The sequence below is a fragment of the Trachemys scripta genome, chromosome 7 (assembly GCF_013100865.1).
Source record: "Trachemys scripta elegans isolate TJP31775 chromosome 7, CAS_Tse_1.0, whole genome shotgun sequence".
NCBI classification, from domain to species: Eukaryota; Metazoa; Chordata; order Testudines; family Emydidae; genus Trachemys; species Trachemys scripta.
The window spans coordinates 126,615,496-126,625,482 of record NC_048304.1 but is presented as its reverse complement, the minus strand read 5'-3'; the positions used below and the strand labels follow the sequence as shown (position 1 = coordinate 126,625,482).

The 9,987-nt window shown below is 44.3% G+C and overlaps 1 protein-coding gene across 1 annotated transcript in view; it reads left to right on the top strand.

Moving 5' to 3' along the window:
• Positions 1–1,175: 1,175 nt before the first annotated feature.
• The window catches only part of ENTPD1 (ectonucleoside triphosphate diphosphohydrolase 1), a 100,370-nt gene continuing 91,558 nt past the window's right edge, over positions 1,176–9,987 (top strand). Inside the window, exon 1 of the mRNA XM_034776009.1 lies at positions 1,176–1,210. The gene's annotated coding sequence lies outside the window, so the exon portion shown is untranslated. The remainder of the gene's footprint in view (positions 1,211–9,987) is intronic.

Sequence of the window (9,987 nt, the reverse complement as noted above, 5' to 3'; positions counted from 1 at the left end):
CACGCGCCCCCTGCCCGAACTGCTGAAGCAGAAAAAAAGCTGCTCGGACTCCCGCCTGACAAAGCAAATAATAATTACAAAAGAAAGCGCTCCTCCTGCCGCGCACCCCCCAGGATCCCCTCGCGCACCCCCTGGGGTCTGCACACCCCACTTCGGAGACCACTGCGATAGGGGAGCTAGCCCCATTCCCACAGCGGGCAAGGTGTCACCCACAGAGCTCGCCCCTCGTGGGCTGACCCAGCCCGGGGGCTCGGGGCACCCCCTGCCGAGTCCCCACCCAGTTTGGGATGTGCGAGCAGCGCCCAGCTCCACAGTGCGGTGCCATCGCCCTGCGGCTTCGTCCCCAGTAAATCTGGTCGGGTCTCCCCAGTGCTTCCCTCCTGCAGCCGAGGTTATATGCATCCGAAGAAGTGGGCTGTAGTCCACGAAAGCTTATGCTCTAATAAATTTGTTAGTCTCTAAGGTGCCACAAGTACTCTTGTTCTTCTTTTTCCGGTTTGAATAAGGACTGGGAATGGCTGAGCCATTACAAACATTGAATCTATCTCCCCTTGTAAGTATTCTCACACTTCTTATCAAACTGTCTGTACTGGGCTACCTTGATTATCACTTCAAAAGTTTTTTTTCTCTTAATTAATTGGCCTCTCAGAGTTGGTAAGACAACTCCCACCTGTTTATGCTCTCTGTATGTGTGTATATATATCTCCTCAATATATGTTCCATTCTATATGCATCCGAAGAAGTGGGCTGTAGTCCACGAAAGCTTATGCTCTAATAAATTTGTTAGTCTCTAAGGTGCCACAAGTACTCCTGTTCTTCTTTTTGCGGATACAGACTAACACGGCTGCTACTCTGAAACCTGTCATGATAATACCAGTGGTGCGATGCACCAATGCCGAAGACACAGTCATAAGAACGGTCATGCAGTGTCAGAGCAATGGTCCATCTAGCCCAGTACCGTGTTTCTGATAGTGGCCTGTGCCAGAGGCTTCAGAGCAAATGAATAGAACAGGGCAGTCATTGAGTGAGCCGTCCCCTCTCATCCAGTCCCAACATCTAGCAATGAGGGGCTTAGAGACACTTGGAACATGGGGTTGCGTCCCTGCCAACTGAAGGACCTATCTATCGTCCATGAATTTATCTTGTTCTTTTTTTTAATCCTGTTATAGGTTTGGTCTTCACAACATTCCCCTGGCAACGAGATCCACAGGTTGGTTGACTGTGTGTTGTGTGAAGAAGTACTTCCTTATGTTTGTTTTAAACTTGCTGCCTATTAATTTCATTGGGTGACGCTGGTTCATGTGTTATGTGAAGGGGTAAATAACACTTCCTTATTCACTTTCTCCACACCAGTCATGATTTTATAGACCTCGATCATAAGAATGGCCATACTGGGTCAAACCAAAGGTCCATCTAGCCCAGAATACTGTCTTCCAACAGTGGGCAATGCCAGGTGCCCCAGAGGGAATGTGTGACGTTGTGCAGTCTATGTGGTTTTATAAAAACATGATAATAAGTGAATATAATGTAACTGGGATAGTTTTAGAAAAATATGGTAAAAAGTGAATATAACGTAACTGGGATATGCTTCTTGCAAAAGATCTCTTGTAAAGTATCATTACAAAGCTTATAATCTACGGAGTGTGATCATCCGATTTGTATAAATGTACCACTCTTGTATCTAAAACTAGAAATATAAATATAACTCTGAGGGCCTATTGTAATTATGTAAAGTGTGGGCCATTAATGATGGTTTGAAAAATTGATGACTCCCATTGTCTGCAGATGGTTGTGTTTACCTGTGAGTCTTCCTGTATATGTGTGTGCTGGCAAGTGAGTAATGAAGTCTTGCAGTGACATGTGATCATGTCACCTGAACTGGAATCCATCTTTAACCTGGTGCTTTTCCAGTGGGGGGTGGAAACCTAGAGGGACAAAGGGTTCCCGCCTTATGCAAAAGATATATAAAGGGGTGGAAGAGAACAAAGGAGAGAGAGGAGGCATCATGAAGAATCCCCTAGCTATCACCTGAGCTGGAACAAGAGCTGTACCAGGGGAAAGAATTGTGCCCAGGCCTGGAAGATATCCAGTCTGAGAAAAAACTTACTGAAGCATCTCTGAGGGTGAGATTATCTGTATTCAGTTTGATTAGGCATAGATTTGCGCATTTTATTTTATTTTGCTTGGTGACTTACTTTGTTCTGTCTGTTACTACTTGGAACCACTTAAATCCTATTGTCTGTATTTAATAAAATCACTTTTTATTTAGTAATTTACTCAGAGTATGTATTAATACCTGGGGGAGCAAACAACTGTGCATATCTCTCTATCAGTGTTATAGAGGGTGAACAATTTATGAGTTTGCCCTGCATAAGCTTTATCTGGGTTTAGACCCCATTGGGAGTTGGCCATCTGAGTGCTAAAGACAAGAACACTTCTGTGAGCTGTTTTCAGGTAAACTTGCAGCTTTGGGACAAGTGATTCAGACCCTGGGTCTGGGTTGGAGCAGACTGGAGTGTCTGGCTCAGCAAGACAGGGTGCTGGAGTCCTGAGCTGGCAGGGAAAACAGGAGCAGGGGTAGTCTTTCCACATCGGCTGGCAGCTCCCAAGGGGGTTTCTGTGATTCAACCCGTCATAGAATGAACAGAACAGGTAATCATCAAGTGATCCAAAACTGGACACCGTACTCCAGATGAGGCCTCACCAATGCCAAATAGAGGGGAATGATCACATCCCTCGATCTGCTGGCAATGCCCCTACTTATACAGCCCCAAATGCCGTTAGTCTTCTTGGCAACAAGGGCACACTGTTGACTCATATCCAGCTTCTCGTCCACTGTAACCCCTAGGTCCTTTTCTGCAGAACTGCTTCCTAGCCATTCGGTCCCTAGTCTGTAGCACTGCATGGGATTCTTCCGTCCTAAGTGCAGGACTCTGCACTTGTCCTTGTGGAACCTCACCAGATTTCTTTTGGCCCAATCCTCTAATTTGTCTAGGTCCCTCTGTATCCTATCCCTACCACTCCTCCCAGTTTAGTGTCATCTGCAAACTTGCTGAGGGTGCAGTCCACACTGTCCTCTAGATCTTTAATGAAGATATTGAACAAAATCAGCCCCAGGACCGACCCTTGGGGCACTCTGCTTGATACTGGCTGCCAACTAGACAGGGAGCCATTGATCACTACCCATTGAGCCCGATGATCTAGCCAGCTTTCTAGCCACCTTATAGTCCACCCAGCCCATATTTCCTTAACTTGCTGGCAAGAATACTGTGGGAGACTTTATCAAAAGCTTTGCTAAAGTCAAGGAATAACACGTCCACTGCTTTCCCCTCAGCCACAGAGCCAGTTATCTCGTCATAGAAGGCAAATAGGTTAGTCAGGCATGACTTGCCCTTGGTGAATCCATGCTGACTGTTCCTGATCACTTTCCTCTCTTCTAAGTGCTTTAGAATTGATTCCTTGAGGACCTGCTCCATGATTTTTCCAGGGACTGAGGTGAGGCTGACTGGCCTGTAGTTCCCCGGATCATCCTCCTTCCCTTTGTTAAAGTTGGGCACTACATTAGCCTTTTTCCAGTCATCCGGGACCTTCCCCGATCACCATGAATTTTCAAAGATAATGGCCAATGGCTCTGCAATCACATCCGCCAACTCCTTTGGCCTTGGCTACATTTGGCAATTCACAGCGCTGCCATGGCAGCGCTGTGAAGCGCGAGTGTAGTCACGCCGCCAGCGCTGTAAGTACTCCACCTCTCCGAGTACTTACAGCGCTAGTGTAGCCAAGGCCTTTAACTCCCTCGGATGTAGCGCATCGGGCCCCATGGACTTGTGCTCATCCAGCTTTCCTAAACAGTCCTGAACCACTTCTTTCTCCATAGAGGGCTGGTCATCTCCTCTCCATGCTGTGCTGCTCAGTGCAGTAGTCTGGGAACTGACCTTGTTCGTGAAGACAGAGGCAAAAAAAGCATTGAGTACATTAGCTTTTTCCACATCCTCTGTCACTAGTTTGCCTCCTTCATTCAGTAAGGGGCCCACACTTTCCTTGACTTTCTTCTTGTTGCTAACATACCTGAAGAAACCCTTCTTGTTACTCTTAACATCTCTTGCTAGCTGCATCTCCAAGTGTGATTTGGCCTTCCTGATTTCACTCCTGCATGCCTGAGCAATATTTTTATACTACTCCCTGGTCATTTGTCCAGGCTTCCACTGCTTTTGTGTTGAAGATCAGCAAGGATTTCACTGTTAAGCCAAGCTGGTCGCCTGCCATATTTACTATTCTTTCTACACATCGGGATGGTTTGTTCCTGCAACCTCAATAAAGATTCTTTAAAATACAAGCAGCTCTCCAGGACTCCTTTCCCCCTCATGTTATTCTCCCAGGGGATCCTGCCCATCAGTTCCCTGAGGGAGTCAAAGTCTGCTTTTCTGAAGTCCAGGGTCCATATTCTGCTGCTTTCCATTCTTCCTTGTGTCAGGATCCTGAACTCGACCATCTCATAGTCACTGCCTCCCAGGTTCCTATCCACTTTTGCTTTCCCTACTAATTTTTCCCTGTTTGTGAGCAGCAGGTCAAGAAGAGCTCTGCCAGTAGTTGGTTCCTCCAGCACTTGCACCAGGAAATTGTCCCGTACACTTCCCAAAAACTTCCAGGATTGTCTGTGCACTGCTATATTGCTCTCCCAGCAGATATCAGGGTGATTGAAGTCTCCCATGAGAACCAGGTCCTGTGATCTAGTAACTCCTGTTAGTTGCCAGAAGAAAGCCTCATCCCCCTGGTCTGGTGGTCTATAGCAGACTCCCACCACGACATCACCCTTGTTGCTCACACTTCTAAACTTAATCCAGAGACTCTCAGGTTTTTCTGCAGTTTCATACCGGAGCTCTGAGCAGTCATACTGCTCTTACATACAATGCACCTCCTCCTGCTTGTCCTTCCTGAACAGTTTATATCCATCCATGACAGCACTCCAGGCATGTGAGTTATTCCACCAAGTCTCTGTTATTCCAATCACATCATAATTCCTTGACTGTGCTAGGACTTCCAGTTCTCCCTGATTGTTTTCCAGGCTTTGAACCCTGTTATAGTCTTGGCCTTCCCAACATTCTCTGGCAAAGAGTTCCACAGGTTGACTGTGCGTTGTGTGAAGAAATACTTCCTTTTGTTTGTTTTAAAACTGCTGCCTATTAATTTGATTTGGTGGCCCCTATTTCTTGTGTTACGAGAGGGTAAATAACACTTCCTTATTTACTTTCTCCACACCAGCTGTGATTTTATAGACCTCTATCATATCCCCCCTTAGTCATCTCTTTTCCAAGCTGAAAAGTCCCGGTTTTATTAATCTCTCCTCATACGGCAGCCATTCCATACCCCTAATCATTTTTGATGCCCTTTTCTGAACTTTTTCCAATTCTGATGTATCTTTTTTGAGATGTGGTGACCACATCTGCACGCAGTAGTCAAGATGTGGGCGAACCATGGATTTATATAGAGGCAATATGATATTTTCTGTCTTATTACCTATCCTTTTCTTAATGATTACCAACATTCTGTTTCCTTTTTTGACTGCCATTGCACATTGAGTGGATGTTTTCAGAGAACTATCCACAATGACTCCAAGATCCCTTTCTTGAATGGTAACAGCTAATTTAGACCCCATCACTTTATATGCATAGTTGGGATTATGTTTTCCAATGTGCATTACTTTGCATTTATCAACATTGAATTTCATCTGCCATTTTGTTGCCCAGTCACCCAGTTTTGAGAGATCCTATTATAGCTCTTCGCAGTCTGCCTGGGACTTGACTATCTTGACTAGTTTTGTATCATCTGTATCATCATTTGTATCATCTCCCTTAGTCATCATTTTTCTAAATCTTTTTAATCTCTCACATGGAAATTGTTCTATACCCCAATCAATTGTGTTGCCTGTCTTTGTACTTTTTCCAATTCTAAGATAGCTTTTTTGGGGGAAACCAGAACGGCATGCAGTATTCAAGGTGTGGGCATACCATGCATTTACATAGTGGCATTATAATAGTGTCTGTCTTATCATCAATTCCTTTCCTAATGGTTCCTAACATTATTAGCTTTTTTGACTGCTGTTGCACACTGAGCAGATGTTTTCAGAGAACTACCCTCAATGACTCCAAGATCTCTTTCTTGAGTGGTAACAGCCAGGGCCCGATTAACTTTTTGTGGGCCCGGCGCCAATCATATTTGTGGGCCCGGCGTCAATCATATTTGTGGGCCCCACTGAGGAATGAAGGTGCCGGGGCAAGAGCACAGTGGGCAGGGTGGATTTGATTTAAATCATGATTTAAATCACTAGTCAGGAAGACTCAATTTAATCATGGTTTTCTACAGAAAAGTGCATTCTTGTTGGTTGTTATAACCTTAATACACATTCTTCACAATTCAGAGATAGATGGTGGTTTCATTTTTAGAAGGTACACACTATACATTTGTAAACAGTGATTTATTTTGAAAACTTCAGATGAGTTTTACAGCTATATCAGAAAATGAATGATTGTTTGGTTATTTCATTTACCAAAGGTAATTGAAGCAGATATTTATGAAGTCATTGAGAGGTGAACTATCTCCAATTCAACAGGTTAATCATTAATATTTGGAGGATTTTCTTGCCATGCTGTATTAGGAGGAGAAGATCACCAGGCAGAGAGACATTTAAATTGTTTTATTTAACTAAAGCAACAACAAGTATTCTGGATTTTTTTCTTCAACGGCAAACATAATATTTTAACAAAAAAGCATATATCCCTCGCTTCTCACATTTATCTCCAGACTTCTTCTCCTTGTCCAGATCTATTCCGCCTCCAGCTATCTTCTATTCATTGAACTTTTTGAAACTTTTCACTTTTAGAGAGAGGTAAGGGATTGACTGTGTACACAAATTTGCAGAGGGACAATAGCGTTGAGGTCTGTTATTTCTCACCTCTATATATTATTTATTTATTTAAAAGCATTTTTGCTATTAACAAGCATGTTACCTCTGGAGACACACATCCACAGTTTGAGAACTGCAAAACTAAGCATCGCGGATAGTATCTTCTAGACTGAGCACTGAGTCCCATTGGGTAGATAGAAAGATTAACCTAAATAATCTATACAGAAGCCTGTGGAACTCAATAAGATTGGGTATTAGAACCCATTTACAAAACTTTTCTTAAGCATTACATGAATATATTGTCTCATACTATAGAATTAGAATTTATAATCCCTATTCCATACTGAGATATAATGTATCTTAACTAAAACTATCTTTAGATAGGATTTTTCCTCAAAAAGCATTTTATCAAAAAAATCCGATTTAAATAAAATCATTGATTTTTATCCACCCTGATAGTGGGGCATGGTGGTGGTGGGGGATTGGTCCCCAGCTGGAGCGAGGCAGGAGCCAGGGGCAAGATGAGCACAGTGGGGCATGGGGGTAGGATTAGTCCCTCCTGACTGGAGCAAGGCAGGGGCTGGGGGCAAAAGCACAGCGGGTCGGGAGCTAGGGTTGGTCCCTGGAGCAAGGGAGGGGCTGGGGGTAAACTGCAAGCACAGCAAGGCTGGGGAGGGAGTAAACAGTATTCCCCCCCGCCCCTGCCCAAATAGATCAGGTACCTACCTTCTCCCTGGTTCTAGCCCATTCTCTTCATCTCTTTCTGCACTGAGTTGCCCCTCCTCCAGTGTGATGAATTGGGAATGTTCTTAATGTTTTTTCTGAATACTGTGTGGGTGCCTCAGTTTCCCCTATGCATTTCTTAAGTATCTAGGTGGTGGGATAAGGGTGTGTGATTGTTGCAGAGCCCTAGGCAGGTATGATGCTGTCTGCACAGAGAATGACTGACAGGGGTGCAGGGTCTGACTAGGAGTTAGGGTGAGGGAGAGGACTCAGGGTTGGGGCAGGAGGTGGGGGTGTGGATTGGGGTCGTGGGGGTGCTCCCAGCCCCCTGCCCTGAGTGGCTCACGGCAGGGGGCTGGAGGGGGTATGCCCCAATTCCACACCCTTCCCCAAGGCCCTGCCCCAACCTCTTCTCCGCCTCCTCCCCCGAGCAGTGAGCGTCCTGCGGCCCAGCTCCTCCCCGTCTCTCATGCCGGCAAACAGCTGTTTGACAGTGGGGAAAGTGCTGGGAGGGGGAGGGCAGGAACGCGGCACGCTCCAGGGAAGAGGCAGGGGAGAGGGGAGCTTGGCTGCTAGCGAAGCATGCCCTGCTGCAGCAGGAGCCCGCATTACCAAGCTTCTGCCCACTGTCCCCGCAGGAGAGAGCGGGGGGCAAAGAACTTTGGAGCGTAGGCCTAGTGCCAGTGGCGCCATGGTAAACCCAGTTCTGGGTACAGATAATTTAAACCCCCATCATTTTGTATGTAAATTTGGGATTATGTTTTCCAGTGTGCATTACTTTGCACTTGTCAGCATTGAATTTCATCAACCTTTTCAGTGCAGTCATCCAGTTTTGTGAGATTTAAAATAAATAAAATTAAATGAGATGTCCTATCTCCTAGAACTGGAAGGGACCTTGAAAGGTCATTGAGTCCAGTCCCCTGCCTTGACTAGCAGGACCAAGTTCTGATTTTGCCCCAGATCCCTAAGTGGCCCCCTCAAGGATTGAACTCACAACCCTGGATTTAGCAAGCCAATGTGCAAACCACTGAGCTATTCCCTTCCCCCAAGAGCCCTCTGTAACTCTTCATAGTCAGCTTTAGACTCAACTATCTTGAGTAATTTTGTATCATCTGCAAATTTTGCTACCTCTCTGTTTACCTCTTTTTCCAGATCATTTATGTATATGTTGAACAGCACTGGTCCCAGTATAGATCCTTGGGGGACCCCACTATTTACCTCTTCCTATTGTGAAAGCTGACCATTCATTCCTAACCTTTGTTTTCTGTCCTTTAACCCCTTACTGATCCATGAGAGGACCTTTTCCCCTTAATCTATGACTGCATAATTTGCTTTAAGAGCCTTTGGTGAGGGACCAGTCAAAGGCTTTCTGAAAGTCCAAGTATAACCACTGGATCACCCACCTTATTGTCCTTGATTCTGCTGGTCATAAATTCCTCCTTGTGTGCCATAGCTTCCCTTATCAGGTTTCTACAATTCCTATGAGCTATATATATAAAATTAATAGCTACCTTCACTTCCCCTCTATATCACAGCATTTTTTTTAAGCAGTACACTTTCTTCTTCACTTGTGGCTTTTGGGGCACCTAGTATGGTTTTCTTAAATGATTCCCAATTATTGTTCACATTTTTCTGATTAAGTTCTTCCTCCTGGTATATGATTTGGCTTATAATGGTTTTCAGTTTTGTGAACTAGGCCCTGATAAAGCACCAAGTATATGTATTACCAGTCTAGATTTTATTCTGCTTGCACATTATAAATGTGATCAAGTCATTATCACTTGTACCTAAGCTACCATTAATGTTTAGGTCCGTGATTAGATTCTCTTTATCTGTTAAGACAAGATTTAATAAAGAATTATCTCATGTTGGCTGCAACACGTTTTGAATTAGAAAATTGTCATTTATAATGTTTAGAAATTCCAAGGATATTTTAGTACTGGCAACATGAGATGGCCAGCATATGTCACTCAAATTGAAGTCCCCCATCATCACAGTTTTTTTTCCTCCTACACATTATAGATTGGGTTGTAAGGAGGCATAGTACAAGATATTATGCAGTTTCCTAGTGTAGTGTTGATAAATTTTCACCACCAATTAGTGGAATATCAATGGTTACTTCCACCCAATCAGCTCCTTATAGATCTGGGCCATGATGGTTTGATACACTTGAAGTGCCGAGGTAATCCCAAACTGAAATCACTTAAGCATACTGTATATGTATCAAAATTGGAGTTAAAGGTGCAGAGTTATGACCTTTCTCTAAAAAGAACGAGGAGTACTTGTGGCACCTTAGAGACTAACAAATGTATTTGAGCATAAGCTTTCGTGGGCTAAAACCCACTTCATCGGATGCATAC